Raw genomic sequence first — 22,977 nt, 5'->3', positions numbered from 1 at the left:
AACCACAACACTATCAGATTAGAAATGAATTACAGGGAAAAAAGACCGTAAAAAACACAAACACATGGAGGCTAAACAATATGTTACTAAATAACCAAGCGATCACTGAAGAAATCAAAGAGGAAATAAAAAATACCGAGAGACAAATGACAATGAAAACATGATGATCCAAAACGTATGGGATGCAGCAAAAGCAGTTCAAAGAGAGAAGTTTATAGCAATACAATACTACCTCAAGAAACAAGAAAAATCTCAAACAATCTAACCTTACACCTAAAGGAACTAGAGAAAGAAGAACAACCAAAACCCAAAGTTAGTAGAAGGAAAGAAATCATAAAGATCAGAAGAGAAATATATGAAATAGAAACAAAGAAAACAATAGCAAAGATCAATAAAACTAAAAGCTGGTTCTTTGAGAAGATAAACAAAATTGATAAACCTAGCGAGACTCATCAAGAAAAAGAGAGAGAGGACTCAAATCAATAAAATCAGAAACAAAAAAGGAGAAGTTACAATGGACAATGCAGAAATACAAAGCATCCTAAGAGACTACTACAAGCAACTCTGTGCCAGTAAAATGGACAACCTGGAAGAAATGGACAAATTCTTAGAAAGGTATAACCTTCCAAGACTGAACCAGGAAGAAATAGAAAATACGAACAGACCAATCACAAGTAACGAAATTGAAACTGTGATTAAAAATCTTCCAACAAACAAAAGTCCAGGACCAGATGGCTTCACAGGTGAATTCTATCAAATATTTAGAGAAGAGCTAACACCCATCCTTCTCAAACTCTTTCAAAAAACGTCAGAGGAAGGAACACTCCCAAACTCATTCTATGGGGCCACCATCACCCTGATACCAAAACCAGACAAAGGTACCACCAAAAATGAAATCTACAGACCAATATCACTGATGAATATAGATGCAAAAATCCTCAACAAAATACTAACAAACAGGATCCAGCAACACATTAAAAGGATCATACATCATGATAAAGTGGGATTTATTCCAGGGATGCAAGGATTCTTCAGTATACACAAATCAATCAATGTGATACACCATATTAACAAGTTGAAGAATAAAAACCATATGATCATCTCAGTAGATGCAGAGAAAGCTTTTCACAAAATTCAACACCCATTTATGATAAAAGGTCTCCAGAAAGTGGGCATACAGGGAACCTACCTCAACATAATAAAGGCCATATATGACAAACCCACAACAAACATCATTCTCAATGGTGAAAAACTGAAAGCATTTCCTCTAAGATCAGTAACAAGACAAGAATGTCCACTCTCGCCACTATTATTCAACATAGTTTTGGAAGTCCTAGCCACGGCAATCAGAGAAGAAAAAGAAATAAAAGGAATCCAAATTGGAAAAGAAGAAGTAAAACTGTCACTGTTTGCAGATGACATGATCATATACATAGAGAATCCTAAAGATGCCACCAGAAAACTACTAGAGCTAATCAATGAATTTGGTAAAGTTGCAGGATACAAAATTAATGCACAGAAATCTCTTGAATTCCTATACACTAACAGCGAAAGATCAGAAAGGAATTAAGGAAACAATCCCATTCACCACTGCAACAAAAAGAATAAAGTACCTAGGAATAAACCTACCTCAGGAGGTCAAAGACCTGTACTCAGAAAACCGTAAGACACTGATGAAAGAAATCAAAGATGACACAAACTTATGGAGAGATATACCATGTTCTTGGATTGGAAGAATCAATACTGTGAAAATCACTATACTACCCAAAGCAATCTACAGATTCAGTGCAATCCCTATCAAATTACCAATGGCATTTTTTATAGAACTAGAAGAAAAATGCTTAAAATTTGTATGGAGACACAAAAGGCCCCGAATAGCCAAAGCAATCTTGAGGGAAAAAAGTGGAGCTGGAGGAATCAGACTTCCCAACTTCAGACTATACTAAGAAGCTACTGTAATCAAGACAATATGATACTGGCACAAAAACAGAAATATAGATCAGTGGAAGAAGTTAGATAGCCCAGAGATAAACCCATGCACCCATGGTCAACCAATCTATGACAAAGGAGGCAAGGATATACAATGGAGAAAAGACAGTCTCTTCAATAAGTGGTGCTGGGAAAACTGGACAGCTACATGTAAACGAATGAAATTAGAACATTCCCTAACACCATACACAGAAATAAACTCAAAATGGATTAAAGACCTAAATGTAAGACCGGACACTATAAATCTCTTAGAGGAAAACATATGCAGAACACTCTTTGACATAAATCACAGCAAGGTCTTTTTTGACCCACCTCTTAGAGTAATGGAAATGAAAACAAAAATAAACAAATGGGACCTAATGAAACTTAAAAGCTTTTGCACAGCAAAGGAAACTATAAACAAGACGAAAAGACAACCCTCAGAATGGGAGAAAATATTTGCAAATGAATCAATGGACAGAGGTTTAATCTCCAAAATATATAAACAGCTCATGCAGCTCAATATTAAAAAAACAAATAACCCAATGAAAAAATGGGCAGAAGACCTAAATAAACATTTCAACGAAGAGGACATACAGATGATCAAGAGGCACATGAAAAGCTTCTCAACATCACTAATTATTAGAGAAATGCAAATCAAAACTACAATGAGGTATCACCTCACACCAGTTAGAATGGGCATCATCAGAAAATCTACAAACAACAAATGCTGGAGAGGGTGTGGAGAAAAGGAAACCCTCTTGCACTGTTGGTAGGAATGTAAATTGATACAGCCACTATGGAGAACAGTATAGAGGTTCCTTAAGTAACTAAAAATAGAATTACCATATGACCCAGCAATCCCACTACATGGCATATACCCAGAGAAAACCATAATTCAAAAAGACACATACACCCCAATGTCCTCTGCAGCACTATTTACAATAGACAGGTCATGGACACAACCTAAATGCCCATCGACAGATGAATGGATAAAGAAGATGTGGTACAGATGTACAATGGAATATTACTAGGCCATAAAAAGGAATGAAATTGGGTCATTTGTAGAGATGTGGATGGACCTAGAGACTGTCATACAGCTTGAAGTAAGTCAGAAAGAGAGAAACGAACATCGTATGTTAATGCATATATGTGGAATCTAGAAAAATGGTACAGATGAACCGGTTTGCAAGGCAGAAATAGAGACACAGATGTAGAGAATAAACCTATGGACACCAAGGGGGGAAGCGGGCGAGGGGTGGTGGTGGGATGAATTGGGAGATTGGGATTGACATATATACACTAATATGTATAAAAGAGATAACTAATAACCTGCTGTTTAAAAAATAAAATTAAGAAAAATTGGACACAGGGAAGACCAATCATATCTGATCACATGACAAGCTACTAAATTATTTAATTTCATTCCTAAATTTGCATTCTTGTTGCATTTTACTGTCAGTATAGGGTTTTGAAAACTTCCTGTTTTAAGGCACCTATATAATCAGAAGTAAAGTACCTTTATAATCACTCACAAGAATTTTCTGATTTCTCTATGCTGTTTTCCTAGGTATCCAAACATTAGAAAAGGTCTACTTGTTATGTTGAAATAAAGTATTCAACTCATACCGAACACATTCAGATTTTAAAATATAAAAGTGGAAAAAGTTTAGCTGAAACAATTATGTATAAGCATAAAGTGTTCAAATTTAATGGAAATATTAACCAATATCTGTTACTATGAATATGAGAATCACAGTATAAGTGACAATATTTTAGTTTTAATTGCATAGTTTTAGAAAACTATCGTGGTTTTACTTTGGCTTGCAATTTGTCTCTGCATTCTAGACTTTGTGATGACTGTGAAAACATTATTTATGAAAGGTTTATTCAAATATAATTTGGACACTATAAATCTCACTATAAACTACTGTAATCTCACTGTAAGCTACTGTGATTGCTTTTATCAAATATTGGAGTCTAATGAAATAAAATGCAAGGTACTTGTGCTTCTGAGTCCTTGCTGAGAATCATTTATTACACCTCCTTTTCTGTACACAACTACAATACAGTTGTAACAGCAGGCAAAACAATATGTTATGTTGTTTCTATTTATTTTAAGCTGTCCTGCTACATATCTGTAGTAGAATTTGGACACTTGCAAGGGAACAGCTAATATACATATGGATTTAGGCAATTATCTGATTCCTTTTTCTAACTCTGTAGCCATATATATTCATAATTAATATTCTGACATAGTTTTATGAAGTGGACCAAGAATTGGAGTATTGTAAGGCAGACCAAGCACCAGGAAATCAGAGACAACAACTTTCTCTCCCTCCCTCTCCCTCCCTTTCCCTCCCTCTCCCTCCCTCTCCTCTCTCTCTCTCTCTCTCTCTCTCTCTCTCTCTCTCTCTCTCTCGTACACTCACCTCACAGGGGAAAGAATGAGAGAGGAGTTCAGCCTTTGATGAGCTTATCTGAAATTTTACCACTGTAAGTTATTTTAATTTGAACATATGTCTAAGTTTTGTGCTTTCTGCTTTAGTATTATTTTGATTTTGATTTGTGTGTGTGGGGCACCGTAATTTTTCAGTTCTTAGGGTCTCTAGAAGTCTTAATCTGAACTTGAATGGACCAGTGAATTTACCATCAGCAAATGCTACTTATACATTTTCTTGCCAGCCATAAATTAATATTTATTGAGTACAGTCTGGGTGCTGGGAGTGGGGAGAGGTGGATTAGGAGAATCCTGGGTACCAGGAAGTTTACAGTGAAGCTGGGGTGAAAGAAAGCAGGAAAATAGTGGAGATTCATTTATAGGTCTAGATTATCAACAAATGTAGATTGATCTAGTGCACATTAAGTGCAGAAGTGTTCCAGAGTTGCCATTGAGGTGTGAGAACAGCCTCAGGAGGGACGACTGTAGAGACTTCTTATAGGAGACAAGTTCCTACTTGGATTTTGGAGGTTTAAAGATTCTATTAAAATGTAGTAAATTTGGCTTAACTTTGAAACAGGACTTCAGTGTGTCTAAACTCACTTTATATTGATTTCAATGGTAACATTTTCTTTAGAAGTGATATAATTTGAAGCTTAGAATTGTGTGTTTGTAATGTGCTTTTCATTTTCTTCATTTAAAAATTGTTTCCTTAGGTAGGGAGAAAAAAATCTTGTTTACCACAACTACCCCTGTTAAATGTAGAAGGAAAAACGTGAGGGAATTAAAAAGATTAGCGTAACATCATTTTTAAAAACTCTATTTTTCCTTAACTCTCTCCCCAGTAGTCTTGCCTGAGTATATGTATAAATGTTGATTCCATATTGATGCCCGGCAAAGTTATGCAGAAATTCCTAAGTCCTGTCTCACCAGATATAGTCACTGTATACTCTGGGGGCGGCGGGGGGGGGGGACTTTTATTCCATCATGGGGTCCCTGAATACTGATGCAACTGTGTAATTACTCGCAGGCCTGGCTCTCAGTTAAATTGTGAAGTTTTTAAGCTATTATCCCTTTCTTTACTTCCACACTATTCTTCTTCTTACCTTTTTTCCCCCACTCTCCTCAAATGTTAATGATAAAGGCTTGAGGTTACTCCATCCCAGGTCATTTGCTTTTCTAAGAGGAGACTCTGGGGTTTGATGTGTGTGAGGTGTATGGCAAGCACTGTGCTAGGTGCTTTACATATGTTACTGCAACACAGATAACTCTGTATGGATGTAAAAGACTGGTGCAGAGAAACATATTAAGTAAGTTGTTAGGATCACACAAATAGCTAGGTTTTGAATCCTAGTGTTTCAGACTCCAAAGCCTATGCTCTTTGCACTACAGCAAAACATTTTAGGACCTAGGATAATCTATGTTGGAAGTTCAGGCTTTGTGCCAGTTCCACAGGAAAAATGCTTTTGACTGGAAGCATTGCCCTAGTGCCCTTCAAATTAGATGAGGTGGATCTAATTAGTCCTCCTAACTCATAAGGTCAGTTTTGTATAGTTGCATCTTAAGTCTTTAAATGTAGTCTCGTTTGAGGAAGACTTTAATCTTTGTTTTGAATTTTTTCAATTAAATTCAATTTAGTGAATATTTATTGAATGCCTATTCTTTTCCAGGTACTATGCTGATGGTACAAAGACAGTCTAGTTAGGGAGACATTATAAGTAACTATAATACAATTCACTGAATGCTATAATAGATGCATATACAAGGGATCATGGAAGCATACAAAGGTATAATTAATTTGAGGGAAGATGTCAGGGAATGTTATATTTGAGCAGAACCTTGAAGGGCAAGAAGTAAGAATTTGCCAGAAGGACAGAAGGAGGTTGATAATTCATTTCAGGTGATGGCAATAGCATGAGCACATGTGTGAATATGTCTGGCATGTTTGGGATGTGGTAAGAGTGGTAGATTGTAAAAATGGTCACAAGTTCTTCCCTTTCCTGCATCCAACTCCTGGAAGTGTGATACTGAAAATCCTTCCATTAAGAAGTGGAGTCTGTTTCCCCATCACTGAATTTGGGTTGATCATGTGACTGACTTTGGCCAATGGACATTAGTAAATATGAAACCAGCAGAGACTTGAGAAGTGCTTATGCACTGGGGCTTCTGTACTTGGAACCCTGAGATCATATTGTGAATGAGCCCAGGTTATCCTCCTGGAGGATAAGTAGCCACCTGCAGGAGAGCAGAGGCTCTGGCTGATAGTCTGCTAAGCACTAGACCTGTGAGTGAGATCATCTTGGATTATTTAGTTACCAGCTAATCCACCATTGACCATGGACACAGGGAGAGTCCCGGGGAAATCTGTTGTCAGCCTGTACAGGATGACCCACCTGATTTGCACAATTATGAACTAAATAAAATGTTTTACCCATTAGGTTTGGGGTGTTCTGTATCAGCTAAGCTAATCCACAAAAGGTCTGAGTAAAGTGCAGGGAATGTAGAAGAAGTAGCTGAAGATGATGTGTAACGTTTGCAATATCACGTTAAGAAGTTTGGACCTATTTTGTAGGACTAAGCTTCCCAATACTTCACTGACTCATGTACCACTTTTATCTTTTAAAAAATGTCTGGGGCTTCCCTGGTGGCGCAGTGGTTAAGAATCTGCCTGCCAATGCAGGGGACACGGGTTCGAGCTCTGGTCTGGGAAGATCCCACATGCTGCGGAGCAACTAAGCCTGTGCACCACAACTACTGAGCCTGCGCTCTAGAGCCCACGAGCCACAACTACTGAGCCCACGTGCCACAACTACTGAAGCCTGCGTGCCTACAGCCCTTGCTCCGCAACAAGAGAAGCCACTGCAATGAGAAACCCGCGCACCGCAATGAAGAGTAGCCCCGCTCACCGCAACTAGAGAAAGCTGCGTACAGCAACAAAGAACCAAAGCAGCCAAAAGTAAATAAATAAAATAAATAAATTTAAAAAAATGCCTGCATACTCCTAGTTAGATTTTTATTTAAATTGTCCAATTTTTATACAACAATTTACTTTAAATGCAAACTTAATATTAACTTAAACTCCCAGTTCGATGTGTTAATTCTACTTTTTAAAACCTATTAAAAATATATAAAAAGTTGGTCTATTTGGTATCAGAAATCATCTTGTATATTTTGAGTGCTGCATTCTAGGATTTCCTGCTATAATCAATAGGAATCAGGATCATGAGGAGAATAATTTGGAGTGGAGAGGCTACTGCAGAGGTCCAGATGGGGTATGGCACGTGGTTGACAAACTAAGATGTATTCTTGAGGAAGAAGAGGAAGTATCTGGAAACAGATTTGTTGTATGTGGGGTGGGAATGGGGAGTGTGAAGTATCCACTGAGTGGGTACTAGTAAGAAAGGGAAGAGAAGAAAAAAAATAAAGGTAATAGATCTGATGTTGCACTTACTCAGTTTGAGTTAATAGGTCATTTGAAAACCGAGGCCCACCAGGCATTTGCACATGTAAAATGTTTTTTTTGAGCCATGTGGCTTGTGGGATCTTAGTTTCCCCACCAGGGATTGAACCCGGGCCACTGCAGTGAAAGTGCCGAGTCCTAACCACTGGACCTCCAGGGAATTCCCTTAAAATGTTATTTTTGAAATCATCGACATATAGGTGATAATATCATCAAGAGGAAGTGTTTAGTACAGAGATCTTCAGCTTATTCTTGTTTGTTTTTTTCATCCCCAAACTTTTATGGGATATGATTTACTCCAGCTAGAAATAGTGATTCACATAGGTAATGATTCTCAAACGGGGGTGGAAAGTACCTGTATAGTTTTTAAAAATGTCCCCCATACGATTTTGATACACTACCCTTCACTCCTCCTTGATTTAGCGTGAGATGAGGACAGGGCTGTGGAAAAGGAATTAGTGAAAAGGGACAGAGCGGGCTAAGAAGTAGACTCCTCTAAGAGGGAGAGAACTTTTACATATGTGAAGGAACTTTAAGATAAAGGGACAAGCCACGGTACTAAATTCTGCAGAGAAATCCAGTAGTTTGAAGATTATTCTTTACGCAAAACTGGTTTTTCACAGTATATAGTACTTGGCATATAACAGGAGCGCAGTAAATGTTTGGGTAAATGATTTGTGTAGAACTGTTTTGTGTTTGAAACACTTCACAAGCCTTAAGTATTCAAGTCAGACAGGATATGTACTTGTACTGCTTTGGGCTCCAAAATCGATGTGGGTTTTAAAAATTTTGTTTCTCTGTCCATGATCAGTGACTTAGATATATGCCCACTAGGGCACCATAGTCCTGATCTCAGTGCAAAACAATGTTTGAGGCTGTTTTCAAGAAATACTGTCAGTCAGCATCCTTGTTACGGCCACTCCACGCTTATGTCTCCTAACCTTTCCCACCTATGGCTCCCAGGAGTAAATTGTTTGTCTTATGCTGGTTTGGGTTGATGGAGTGAATATACTTGACTGGCAGAACAGGAACGCCATTGGCCTGTCTGGCGCTCAGGTAATTTTTACATTCATAATAGCAGCTTCTTTTATGACTGTGATTATTCTTACAATGACATAAATTTCTACCAGATCAGGACAGCAGTTTCCTCAGACCATGATTTGGTGCCGATGCGGGATACTCAGAGCACGCTCAGCAGTACACACTGGTTTGACATCTGGCATCCATGACTCCTGTGAGATTGGCTTCCCTCTAGATGTGCCCTGAAAGCATCCCTGCTGTGCCCCTTCTGTCCAAGTGTAAACGCATCACAGGAAACGAACAAGTAAAGATTCAAGTTTTATGGAAGGACTCGAGAACCCCTCACCCAGCTGGAAACCCGGGTTTTGGTGTCCAGGAAATTTGACCAGCCGTTTGGATAGAGGCTGTTGTCTGTGGCACCTTAGTCCCCTTCTCCTTCTAAGATTCCCACATGCTGTCCATAGCCTCTATTCTAAGTCATCCAGCTGAGGACAATTGCTTCAGGACCTTTAAAATGTGAAATAACAGTTGTCTTTTACCGTGGATTCATTAGTGCAGCTGGATTTAGTTATTTACAGTTGTAAATTTGGCACTGTTTTTACTGAGGTAGGGGACTCTTTAAAATAATTGAAGCAGTCTAAAGCTAAACCTATAAATAATTATTCATTTCCACTTGTTTTAATATGGAGATAAAAAATATTAAAATGATTAAAGAAAATAGGTATATAACAAGGGAGTTAAGACACCAAAGTAAAAGTAAGAGGAAGAAGCCTTTTCACATTTCCCTTGCTACTGTCTTCCCAATTCCATTTTCGCTCCAGTCTAATGAATGTATTTTAAATAAAATTCACATACTCTCTTTGCTCTCTGTCTTCCTACTACTACAAATATCAGCTCAGCCCCTCTTTCAGATCCACTTCAAGGAAATGCAGACTTGAAAAACTCTCCCCTATGGTTTTGTCTGAACTAGCTGCCGTTCTGCAGCACACTGGATCCAGTTGCTGGAGTGGGGGAACCCGAGAGGTGAGTGAGCGAACGAGCTTGCAAGAGCGGCCACTTAGCTGAGTGAGTCAGGCGGGCCTGTGTGAAAGGATGTAGGTGAGCCAGAGACTAATGGGAAGAATAGGGGGTCTTCACGAATTTTGATGTGGGGAAATCTGAAAGGTTCTTCTGCAGGCCAGGGTATTTGAATATTTGGGAAACAGCTGGCTGGGCTCTGGGAGAGTGCCTCCTGATTCGCCTCGTCAGATGTTCAAAGATAAAATGAGGCAGCCAGCACGCCAGCACATAGCTCATATAGCCTCGCAGTCAGTTTTGAATTTAGATTTGAATTGTGATATCAATGTCATGGTGGCACATGCTTTGAGAAGGTACTTACAGAGAATAATTGAAAGATTCAGTGTGAAGCTTCTGAAAGTTGTAATTTAAAGTTCCAGAAGCCTCCATATTACTCTCACCATTAAAATTTAAAATGACAGCAGCCCAATTATGTATGGTTATTTTCTTAAATAAAATCATATTTCTACCCCAAGTGAAAGATTCATTGCTGCCCATTAATCTCTGTCAGGAGAACCGATCTCAGTCACGTCCAGTGTTAGCAGCTAAGATGGCTCGCTTTATCCTGGAGACAGTGAAGCGACTGGGGGAAGCCGGGGGGAAGCCGAGCTCTGGAAGTCCTCCGGAGGAGCTGGCCTTGCAGCAGGCCGATTTGCATGATAATCACCATTATGGATCCTCTCTGGTGCCAGCCTCCACACTTAACCGAGTGCCGTATAACTTTAGTAGCAGCCGAGGAGCCCAAGTAAGGGCTGGAGCACACATTTTACAAGACCCGAATGATGTCAAAAACTGCTAGTTAAGAGAGGGCAGCTGGTTGTAAAATTAAACCACACTGAGGCATGGAGACTAGGAATGTAACTTAAAAACCTGATGAAGGGTATAACTTTGGGGACTGTTGAAAGATAGAAAGCTTTTCCATCTTTTTTTAAACTCACAGAAAACTGTTTACCAGAGGAATCTGTTTACCAGAAGGACTTTTGTGGCCATTGAAACCATGGCATGAAAATAGATCAGTGAAAACAGAAACTTTTTCCAGTGGAGAAATTTTAGTCTCTATCAGTTAAAAGTATGGAGCCAGACTTTTAGACTATGAATCTTTGCACCAGTTTCTTTGGTCTGTTTCATTTTACTTTATACTGTGCTGTGATTTGGGGAATATGGTGTAATGGTAGCCAGAATTGCAATGAAAAATTGCACAGGGCTGGTCAAGCTTAAACCATTGTTATTCATCAAAACCTTATTCCTTAGTGTTCCCAGGGACAAAGGAGCACGTGAATCAGTAATATTATGATGCATGATGTTGAATGATATAGAGTATATATACATCAGTGTAATCTAAGCAGTGTCTTATAAATAATAGATCACATAATTTCTCAAAGGTTTCACCGTATGATAAAACATTTACAGGTAGGTCTTGGTTCTTCTGAGTTTTGTCATGACTTTAGTACAGCCAGTCCTGTGGCAGTTTGCAAGTTTAATTTTGTTGTCTGGCTGTAGCCCTAGAATCTATCTACCTTTTTATAAAGCTGATCCTGTGACATGAACTCAATTTTTTCCTTCAACTCTGCCTCAAATCACTGTGGCTTTTCCTCTTTCTTCCCTTTTACTTATGTCTCAGTAAGAGGCATCCAACTTCACTTGTGTCCATGATTCCACCACTGTGCTTAGATTCTTGATGTAAATTATTTTGAGTCTTCTACTTTCCACATTTGACATTTTGATTGCTTCATCCTTAAAAAAAAAAAAAAAACCATTCCTAAGTTCCCTACTCTGTTTCCTTTCTTTCATTTCTTCCTGACTTGTCTACTTTCTTGCTCTGGCTTCTCACCATTTACTCTTTAACCTATTGCAAGGTAGATTGAGCCACCACCACTACTACTTTCTCAGACAAAGATTATACTCCTTCTTAACAGACCACTTTTCTCACTCTGCTCTAGAAGGAGAGCAACTTACCTAATGGGTAAATTTGGAGTAAATAAGTGAGCCAGCTCAGCTTACTGCCACCCTCCTTCTAGCTGTAGAAGGGCCTGCCTACTGAGAGCCACATTCTCCCTGAGGCTGGGAGCCCACCCCAGCCCAGCACTGGCTTGGCTTGTGGAGATGGCCTGATTCTGTAGTTTAGACAGCTAGGCTTGTTTTGGCTTTCACACTAAGCTACTTCCTTCACCCTGGTCTCAATCAGTAAGTAATAAAGGTTATATTCTAGCCTCTCATCTGTTTTATTTTTGTATTACTTCTAAACTTGTTTGGAATGCAGGAGAGGAAGGGTGTCTCAATGTTGGGGAATTGCTTAGAAATCTAAATAAATACAACAATGTGTACAAGTAAAAAGTTAAAGTCCTCCTCTCCCGATCTCACTTTCCAGAGGCTTGGTTCCTCTGTCTCTCTCTCTTTCCCCACTTTGTAAGGATATAGCAAAAAGGTGGTGTCTATAAGCCAAGAAGCAGGTCCTCACCAAGAACCAAATCTACTAGGACTTTGATCTTGGACTTCCCAGCCTCCAAAACTATGAGAAATAAATGTTGTTTCAGTCACCCAGTTCATGGTATTTCTTATAGCAGCCCAAGCTGACTTATTCTTCCTGATTTTTCTATGCATGTGCAAATGTGTGTATATATAAGTATATAATAGAAATACTTTTACCTGAATGTCACATAACAAATATACATAGCTATATATTTATACTTATAGCTCTCTAAAACAGATCTTTTTGTTTCATGTATCTCCATATTCTCCATATATATATTTATTTATATACATACACAGTTGTATTTTCCCCCCAAATGGTAACACACTGTATGTTTTGTTCTGCATCTTCCTTTTTTCACTGAACTCCTTTTCATGTCAAAAGAGACTGTGGACTTAAAAAATTGTTCACAACCTAAAAGTTGAGAGTTATGTTTTATTCAGTGGGAATTTTTAGGACTTCAAGCCCCAGAGACAGCATTTCCAGTAACCCTGAGAGAACTGCTCTGAGGAGGCGAGTTGGGGGAGCCAGGTTATACAGAAGTTTTGTAACAAAGGGCAAGTAGTCAGGAACATCAAAAGATTATTGTAAATTAAAGAAAAGCAGATATCCCAAGTTAAGGAATTTAGTGCTTTTCTATGTATGGGAAGATGCAAGAGTCTGGGCTCACTGAAATCATTCCTTTGATATGCACCTCAGCTCTCTGGGGCCAGTATCCTGTGTTTTCACATCCTGAGTTTCCTCAGGGCCCACTGTAGGGAGTGGCTACAGTCTGATGGCTGCTAGACGGCAGGTATTCTTTTCTTCCTGAGTTTCCTCAGGGCTCACGGGGGCTCACATTGGAGGACCGCAATCGCTGATGAGTGTGCCATCCTTTGTTTACTGATACGGCAGGAAATACTCCTTTTCTCAAGACATATCTAATTACTTTTAATGGCTGCATGGTGTTCTTTGGTTTGGATGGGCCTTAATAAACCATTCTTCAACTGCTGGCCATTTAGATCATTTCACATTTTTGCAATTACAAACAATGTTGTAGTGAACATGGTAGTGTTTTTATTTTTATAAACTTGTACTAGTATTTCTGTAGGAAAGATTCCTAGAAGTGGACTTGCTGGCTATCTCTTAAGATTTAATTGATTAATAACAATCAGACTCATAGGTTGGGAAGGATTCTGAGAGAACTCAGAGTTTATCCCATGCTCACAGGGAAGGATGTTTTCTTCTCACTCTGACTTTGAAAAGTTCAGAGAATGAGACTCCATGTTCTTTTTCAGGAATGCCTTACAATGACTTGAAATCAACTGTAAAAGAAACAGTAATAGTTATGATGCTGTGGCTGAGTGAGTTGGAAGTTAAAGTGAAAGACAGAATCCTAAAGTAATACATACTTTGGTGAGCCTGGTTTGCACGCCAGTCAAGCAACACAAGATGCAGGATTATCAGAGTTATGGCAGTTTCAGATAGTTGGATCAATTAACATTCATATAGTAGGGAAGTTAGCACCTTGTACTTCATGTAGAGTAGCAATGGGAGGTTAGGTCACTCTGGGTGTCCGAGACTGCAAACCTATCCCTTAAGATGGCCCTCAGCTAAGGGGCCCCTACTTTAAGCCTTGGCTGTATCACTAGGAAGCAGGTGACCTATTGAGAGTCTAGCCAGACTACATATGATCTTAAATCTGATTCCACCACCTACCCCACAGTGCATCATACCTGAACACGTAGTTGGGCTGCCATTCACCTGGATTATTTCACTTGTGTCCCAAGGCTATTTCCCTTGCAGAGAGGCACGTGGCAACTCATTTACAAGCTGACCTAAAGAAAAGAAAAACAAAAAACATGATGTAACGTGACAGAGCTGTGGGATCCTGACTGTTTCAGGTAGCCCACTCCAAAGCAGGTACGATTTGTTTAAAATCTTTGCAACACCGTGATGACCTCTGTGGCAAAACCCTGTGTATTATGGACTTGTCTCTCCAGAGCGGACATGTTCTTGACTGTTACAACTTACACATTTTTCCCACTTGGGGTGCACATGGAAGCATGTCTTCATTAGAAACAACTGCAGCGTGAGTAGTAAAGACGACCATGTTAAACAGCTAGGAATTTTCACCTAATTGCACATTTATACAACACTGCAAAAAGGATCAGGCAGCCTGGCTATGTCAGATCATTTCACTGCTCACCAAAGAGATTTGAAATGGACTTTTAATTATTATTGCTGATTTGCTATGGCTGTATTCCTTAATATGAACATCTGATTAGGATTAATTTTCTTTAATTGATGAATAGAGCACTTACACTTGTAGGGTTGCACTTGTTGTTACATATTGGCGTATGTACTGTATTGTGGTGTTGGCATATGCTATGTATTATGACTTTTTTCTAGAGTGCTAATTACAGGCACTTTTTATGTTTTAGTTTTGAGGTCATTGTTCTTCCTTCCTTCACCTTTGTGTGGCTTTTTAGATTTGTTAATGGAGATAGAGCAGGGCTAAGTGACTATTAAACTCTTTTCTATATACAGTAAAACCCATTAACGTGGACCTCACTAAATTTGGAATTTATGATAATGAGGGCAGGGCCTGGGTTAAAGTTTACTTTTGCTTTGTCTGTGAACTAAAGCTTTGCTGAGCTAATAAATAGTATACATATAATCACAGGGGAATGGCACTCTTACTTTTTAAAGCAGCCTTTTCTAGCACTCTAGAGAGAGGCCTTGCTGGAGAGGTAACAAGGTGGTGTGGAGGTGGCAGAGTGCAGAGACTGTGCCACATACTAGTTTTGTGACCTTAGACAAATTCTGCTTAGCTTCTCTGAGTATCTCTTCCCTCATCTATAAAATGGAGACATTTATCTAATTTGTGGGGTTGCTGTGAGGGTTAGATTTAATACAAAGTGCCTGGTATGCACTTCATAAACGGCAGATAATTATTACCAATCTAAAATAATTGGTGAGCTAATTTCAAATACTTCTTATTTTTTTAAGTAAGGCAGGGTTCCTCGGCACTTCAGAGTTTTGTAAACCTAATCTGAGATATTGCTTTATTATTATAATTGATTAAAGGAAAACCCCAGCAGTTTGGTGTGGTGGTAAAGAACATGAACTTTGGAGTCAGACAAACTAAGGTTTGAAAGTAGCTCTATCACTCATTAGCTATGTGGCCTTAGGCAAGTTACTTACTATCTCTCAGGTTTTGTTTTCTAATTTGTAAAAATGGGGTGGTAATACCTGCTTCAGGACTTTTGTAAGGATTCAATGAGATAATGCTTGTAAAGTATTCAGCCCAGTGATTTTCATGTTGTAAACTCTCAAACATCAGCTGTTGCTATTATCATGATCTTTTTGACAATAGTCCATAGGGTAGACTTTTCATTAATTCAGACTTGTCTTTTTCAGTTCACCTAATTAATGAATTTCATTCGAGATATAATCTCCATTCTAGATGAGAATTTTAAGTATGTAAGTAAAAAAATTATAGAGAAGCAAAATGGCTAAATACATAGGGTGAAAGAGGAAAAAATAATATTTTAAAAGTGGAAGCACAAGGTCTCAAGGTAGATTTAAATTACTGAATAGTCACTTTTGTGCATAATCTTTATGTTCTTTGTAAAAGGTCTTTATATTAGCCAGAAAGAAATAGAACTTTATATATACGTAGTAGAAAGTGTGGACTGGTGATCTGCTCATATCATTCATTGGCGAGAGAAGCAGTAAGTCCTTGTTCAACTTTATTTCCATCTTCTTGCTTCCCCTTTATGTTTCATAGGCTGTATGGATGAGAAATGTAAGCACCATAATGTCCTGAATGGAGACTATAATCTATCCTCCCCTTAATGACAGGCTTACGTAGGTTGTCAGAATCCATCACCTCAACAGATCAGACTGAATTACTTCGATGACTGGCAAATGGTACCACTTGTGGTGAAATCCAAGCAGCCAGGGGTGCGTGTGTGTGTGTGTGTGTGTGTGTGTGTGTGTGTGTGTGTTAAATGCTCGTCAGTAGGAGAAATGTATTTTACTGAAAACTCTCATCCATGCTATTTTTGTAGAAGTAGAAAGTGTTCTTCTTCCTTGGGAAAAATATAAGAATTATTTTTTGGAGATTCTGAACTATTACAATACAAATTCACAACCATAAATGAGTAATCAGGTTTTTTTATGTGCATCATATGCATGTGCAGTGGAACTTTGTAATAAAAACTAGAGGGGACAGAACCAATAATACTCTTGGGGCTATATGGCTTGACTTTCCAGGGCTGACCAATTTAGGCAGGTAATTGTAGAAAAGTAAAGTCAGTTTATTAAGTTGGCAACCAATGGTTTAGCATATACAAATTTTCATAATACTAAATTCACAAGTCAGAAAAAAACCTTTTGTCAGACCATGTTTTCTAAGTTTGGGTCAGAAAATGTGATCACTGTAATGTACGCCATGTTGATTAGTTGTATTATTTCAGATCTTTACTGGAAGTATCTAATGGTTAGTTGTTAAGGTATGGCATTATTTGTCTAGATTTGGCATAACAACAGGAACAGCAGTAATAACTAATTTTTATTGAATGCTTACTGTATGCAAACAGTGCTAGAAGCGGGGGATATAATGGGAAGAAAAAAAAAAAAGGCACACCCTCATGTTAGAAACAAGTCCATAATTTGTCCAAGGGTGGATAGCTAGTAAGTGGCAGAGATAGAATTATAGTGCTGTATTTGTTATAGCAGCCTAACCTATACTGAAATATAGTAGCTTAAACAAGCCAGAAGGAGCTCCCTGACACAGTGGAGGTGCCGTATCAGCCATATCAGCTTTGGACTGCTTATGTGTAGACTGTTGAGTAAGGAAGAAATAAACTTCTATCTTACTATTCTGCTATCCCTGCTTGTTAGCTTCATTCATATGTCTGAAGATTTATAAGCATCCTCTTTAAAGGCATTCCTTAGATGTTGCACCCCTAACTTCTGCTCACACCCTACTAGCCATACCTAGCTGCCAAGAAGGCTTGAAAATATAACCTTTATGGTCATGTACCTTTCAACATTCAGGAGTTTTATTAATAAAGGAAAAAGGGGAGAATGGGTATTAGGGGACAATTGGCAGTCTCTGTTTCATATGCCAGTTAAGAGCATTGTTTCAGACTTGGACAAGTGACAAGTGATCTCATGACTTTGGAATACACCTGCATCCATTTTCCATTTCTTTCCAAGTAGTATATATCAAGGTTATGTATATATGCACATATATAGTGTGTGTATATGATATGTTTAAATATTCAAAATACATGATATGAATATTACATGATTCTACAGTGGACTTTGGTCATCTCTAAGTGCTAATTCAAAATTTCACACTAGAAGAAGCCCACTTGCTTTAATCTTTGGCAGAAAGCCTTGTAAAACCCCCAGAATCTGTCTTGCTTGCATCCTCACTCTCAAAAAGATCTCAGACTCAGAGATCTGTGTTGTAAGACCTGTGTTCATAGAGAAATGGATTTATAGAAAAAAAAATTACTTTAAGCTTTTGAGTCAGGCAGGTATTTAATACATAAATCATAAAAAACTCTGACCCAGAACTTCAAAATTTCCTAAAATTCTTGGTCTATTCTGATAAAGTTTAGACATTTACTATAGAAAAATAAATTAACAAGTATTTATTCAGCATATACTTAGCTTAGTACTTATGTTGAGATGGACCCACAGAATTTTATCCAGGTATCCCCTGGGGCTACAGTAGTGGGAGGAGATAAACATAGGTTAGACCTCAAGTACATACACATATATTCTTTTTTTTTTAAAGATTATTATTATTATTTTTTTTAATTAATTAATTTATTTATGGCTGTGTTGGGTCTTTGTTTCTGTGCGAGGGCTTTCTCTAGTTGCGGCAAGCGGGGGACACTCTTCATCGCGGTGCGCGGGCCTCTCTCTACCGCGGCCTCTCTTGTTGCGGAGCACAGGCTCCAGACACTCAGGCTCAGCAATTGTGGCTCACGGGCCCAGTCGCTCCACGGCACGTGGGATCTTCCCAGACCAGGGCTCGAACCCGCGTTCCCTGCACTGGCAGGCAGACTCTCAACCACTGCGCCACCAGGGAAGCCCCCATATATTCTTATTTATTACCTGGGTGCTGCCCTACCCCCTGCCCTCACCTCTCCCTCAAACCTAACGCAGTTCCTGGTGAGCTCAGCTACCATTATGGAGCTGCTTGGAAATACTGTGTCTTGCACACAGATAAGCCTCCTTGGTCCCTTACTCCTGGGTCCTGCTCTTTAGATCATATTTCACTAGTGGCTAGATGAGGCAGAAGGAAAAAAAGAAAGGAAAGGTTTAAGTTAGAGCTGGTCTAATTATTCTGCCCTAGGCTTTATCTGGGTTGGGGGTAGGTGGTAGCTGAGGAGCATGTCTGAAGTGGGAGGTGGTTCCGGACCTCTTTTGCATCATTGGCCACATGGAAATAGAAGCAGTCCAAAGAGAGTGAGAACCGCAAGAGACAACTCCAAAGAAAACACAGAAGCCTACAGGTTAAAACTTCAAATTTTCCTCTCAATACACCTAAAGCTCCACCTCCTTTTAAGGTTGAATCCAGTAACTTGATTCAGTTACCTGGTCTCTTTTCCTCCATGGCTGTGGGGCTGGGGAGTGGAGTAAGGGTGGAAGTGGAGCTTTGCCTTCCTGTTAGAGGTCAACATCAAGTACTTTGGAGGCACCATAACAACTACAAGACATGGCCTTTATCCCAGTTCTCAAAGACTAACAGTCTGTCTGGGGAGCTAATGTATATGAAACATTTAGTGAAAACCAAACACTTAAACTGTGTGATATTGATTATTCCAGAGGAATCCAGATAAGGGAAAGGTAAAGTGAATTTGTTTCTTGGGGAAGGCTTCTTAGATCATGTCATGAGTGAGATGCCAAAGGATGAAAGGAGCTAATTCAGAAGGAAGAAAAGAGGGGGTGAACAAAGATTCAGAATGAGCTTAGAGGTCAGTAGACTTGTATGCCTGAAGCAGAGACTTCATGTTGGAGACTAGGAAATGAAGTGGAAAACTTCAGAAATCAGGCTGTGGTTAGGCTACAGGTAATCATGTAAGGTTTTTTTTTTTTTTAAACTTAGTATTAACCTTGTTATTTTTTTATGGAATGAAGTGAGTATAAATTAATAAATGACTGACTAATTGAATGAATGAATAAAAAGATAGGTGTTATAAAAACATTATAGTGTTTAATTTGTCTAGGCTGAGAAAAGGGGGCTCCTATGCAGGACCTCAGCAACATAGGTTGCCAGGAAACAGCAGGAAGTGAAGACTAGGTGTATCAGGGTCTGGGAGCCTGGCTGCACTAGGGTTAGCTAGCAGTCCAGTCCTCAGAGACCAAGAGGATGTGATGACCTTGGGATTGGTTCAGGGAAGCTGTTGGATCTGAGGAAATGCAATTCAGCAGGAGATTTGGGCAACTAGAATGTACACAGCAGGTGAGATTCGGAGTCAGGAATGGTGGTATCATGGCAGTGGGCAATTTATTCACAGCCAGATCCCAGCCAGTGGCTGGAGTCCTGAAATAGAATCTGGGGAAAAGTTGTATCAGGGTCCTCGTCAAGAATATTTGGGTTCTGGGCAAGGCACAAAGCCTTGTCGGAAATGGGAAAGCTAGTCAGTGCAGAAGCAGGTTTTTTGTTTTTGTTTTTTTTTTTAACATCTTTATTGGAGTATATTTGCTTTACAATGGTGTGTTAGTTTCTGCTGTATAACAAAGTGAATCAGCTATACATATACATACATCCCCATATCTCCTCCCTCTTCTATCTCCCTCCCACCCTCCCTATCCCACCCCTTTAGGTGGCAGAAGCAGTTTTGAAGATTGGGCCAGCATGTCTGGGGTTGGTAGGGAAACAAAGGGAAAAATGATGATGAAGCAGTTTAGAGTAAACTCTGCAATTCAGTGCATTGTGGCCAAAAAGGGGCTGAGTTTGCTTCTCTTTTGCCTGCTTGATGATGGGCGGAAGGTCACAGCTACACTAAACCTCTTAAGTGGAGATTTCAGGGGTCCTGGCTCAGAGGGATCTTGGAATGAATGGCTGAAGTGGAGGCCCAGCAGAAGTAGCATCACTTGGAAGGGGTTGAGACTGCCGTAGACGAGACCTTGGCCTAGCTGGGAGGCTGTCATAGTCCAGGCTGAGGAGGATAGGGCCTGACAAAGCAGGGAACTTTTAGTAGCAATTCAGAAGAAAAGGGGTCTGCAAAAGACATTTCAAATTAAGAAGTAAAAGCCTTCAGTGACAAGTTTGATGTAATGGATAGAGAAAGAAGAACCTAAAATGACTCTAGGTGGATTTTAAATGCTCATGTAGTATGACATTTTTGCTCATGAGCTGAAAGGTGTTTTGAACATATATGCAATTACTTTTGACCAATTTTTTAGAAACCCAAATAAATAAAATAAATTAGTTAATAAATTGTGTTAAGGCTAATCTTACTTGAGTATTGGTTTGCTTTATATCCCACTGCAGTGGGACATCGCAGAGAGACAGTAGCCAATGAGCACGTAAATGAGTAAAAATGTGTCTTGCAAAGATGTCTTTCTTTCCTGGTCTAAGATTGTGTTACTAATATACACGTGCATGAGTATGACTGAAAAGCCTAAGGTGGGACCTACCTGGATCCTTCCAGGCTCCTCTCATGTGGCATTTGCCATGGAGCTGATTTTGAAGTGTTCATGCATTCTTCTTTTACCCACCTGGTTAGTTCAGAGCCTTTGCTGAAGAAAGTGTGCTCCTGCCTGCCCAAATTGCTTCACAATGGGCTTCTCTATCTGCAGCTGTTGTTTCCCAGCCAGACACTTTGGTGCTACCTGATGGGACGTAGGCAGGAACTTTACTGTTCATGAAGGGGTAGGGCTCAGAATCTCATGAGGGGTTTTATTCCTGTTTATCAAGGCAAGGGAAAACACACAGAATCTTTACCTGGGTAGGGAAGGAACCTTTGTTTTCAGAATGCACAGATATGTGGTATTTCTGATTTTATTAGGCTTGGATCTGTGCCTGGGGGTGGCGTGGATTTCAAAGTCATTATTTAAGGTAAAGAAAGAAAACTTTACACAGCATTATCACCATTAAAGATCCTGGTTGTGTTTTTGAAATGTTGAACTAAATAATTTTAGCGATCAACAAAAGACCAACCATTGTACTTCTGAAAAGTTGTTCTTCAAAAGGCTTAGGCTAATAATTTGTTTCCATTTTGTTCACAGGTGTACTGTCTGTAGGATGGAGATAGACTGAATACCCGCTTCTCTGAATACCGGCTTCAGATCACTTTTCACATTTTCTTTTTGGAAAGGCAACTGTTGGAGAATCATCTTGTTACCGTCAGCAAAAATGGAAACAAATCAAGACATTAAGAATGCCACGGTGAAGGACTTCCCTGGTGGCCCAGTGGTTAAGAATCCACCTGCCAATGCAGGGAACACGGTTTAATCCCTGGTCCGGGAGATCCCACATGCCACGGAGCAACTAAGCCCATGCGCCACGACTACTGAGCCTGCATGCCTAGAGCCCATGCTCCGCAACAAGAGAAGCCACCGCAATGAGAAGCCCGCGCACCTCAATGAAGAGTAGCCCTGCTCGCCACAACTAGAGAAAGCCCATGTGCAGCAACGAAGACCCAATGTAGCCATAAATAAATAAATAAATAGATAAATAGATAGATAGATAGATAGATAGATAGATAGATAGATAGATAGATAGAATGCCGCACTGAATGACCAACAGTTAATGATGCCAGTGTTATGCAAGCTTCAGCAAAGGAATTTTTCAAGACAGTGTGCCTCACCAGCCAGAAATCAGGAAAGGTTGAACCTCTCCTTTTAGTCTCAGCTCTTTCTTAAATCAATGCAACCCCTCCAAATTAAAGTGAATTGAAACATGCATTGCCTTTTCAACTTAATTGAGTACTTACTATGTGTGAATCACTATACAAAACAGGGGAGGGAAAATGAGGAGACAAATAAGATGTGGTCCGTGCCTTCAGTGGATTTACAGTCAGTTTCAGGGCATACATTTTGTTTTTTTGTTTTTGTTTTTTTTGGTCTTCTGCTCTTCAGCATGTCCCTAAAACAGGAAACAAATGGAAAAGTATATTCTGTAAGTATTTTAAATCTCTTTAATACAAAACAGAACAAAACAAAATTCCTAATGTGGGCAAGTCAGGAGCATCTTAATTCCATTTTTTTTGGACTTCTGATAGTTAGGACCCATTTTATTGATTCCATGTACATTCAGGAGACTTTAGAGATATTAATACATTATAGTTGGAGCAAATTTGCATAAATCCTTTTTCCCCCTTAGGTGTAGATTGTATATTGGAGAAATATATTGTGTTTGTACCTTCCTTGGAAAGTAGGGAGGTAAATTAAATCTGTTGTCTCTACAGGCCTCTGCCTTCAATGCCCTCGGGGCCCGGCACTCCAAGTGAGTTATTAGCATGGAGAAGGGAAAGGTTTGCCTCAAGCTTGGGGGTGTTGTTCATGGACCCAAGAAAGTGCAGGGAAGGAGCAAGACAGACCTGAGCA

General features: G+C 39.3%; 1 long non-coding RNA gene across 3 annotated transcripts in view; it reads left to right on the top strand.

Annotated features, from left to right (window-relative positions):
• The window catches only part of LOC114235913 (uncharacterized), a 154,401-nt gene extending 132,068 nt beyond the window's left edge, over window positions 1-22,333 (top strand). For all 3 annotated transcript variants that reach the window (XR_003621984.2, XR_009007165.1, XR_009007164.1), the window contains exon 6: window positions 21,658-22,333. This is a non-coding gene — a long non-coding RNA (uncharacterized LOC114235913). The remainder of the gene's footprint in view (window positions 1-21,657) is intronic.
• Window positions 22,334-22,977: the final 644 nt, after the last annotated feature.

This window comes from Balaenoptera acutorostrata, chromosome 2 (genome assembly GCF_949987535.1).
Source record: "Balaenoptera acutorostrata chromosome 2, mBalAcu1.1, whole genome shotgun sequence".
In the NCBI taxonomy this organism is placed as follows: Eukaryota; Metazoa; Chordata; class Mammalia; order Artiodactyla; family Balaenopteridae; genus Balaenoptera; species Balaenoptera acutorostrata.
Note: the sequence above shows the minus strand (reverse complement) of the source record. Positions and strands in the feature narration are given on the sequence as shown.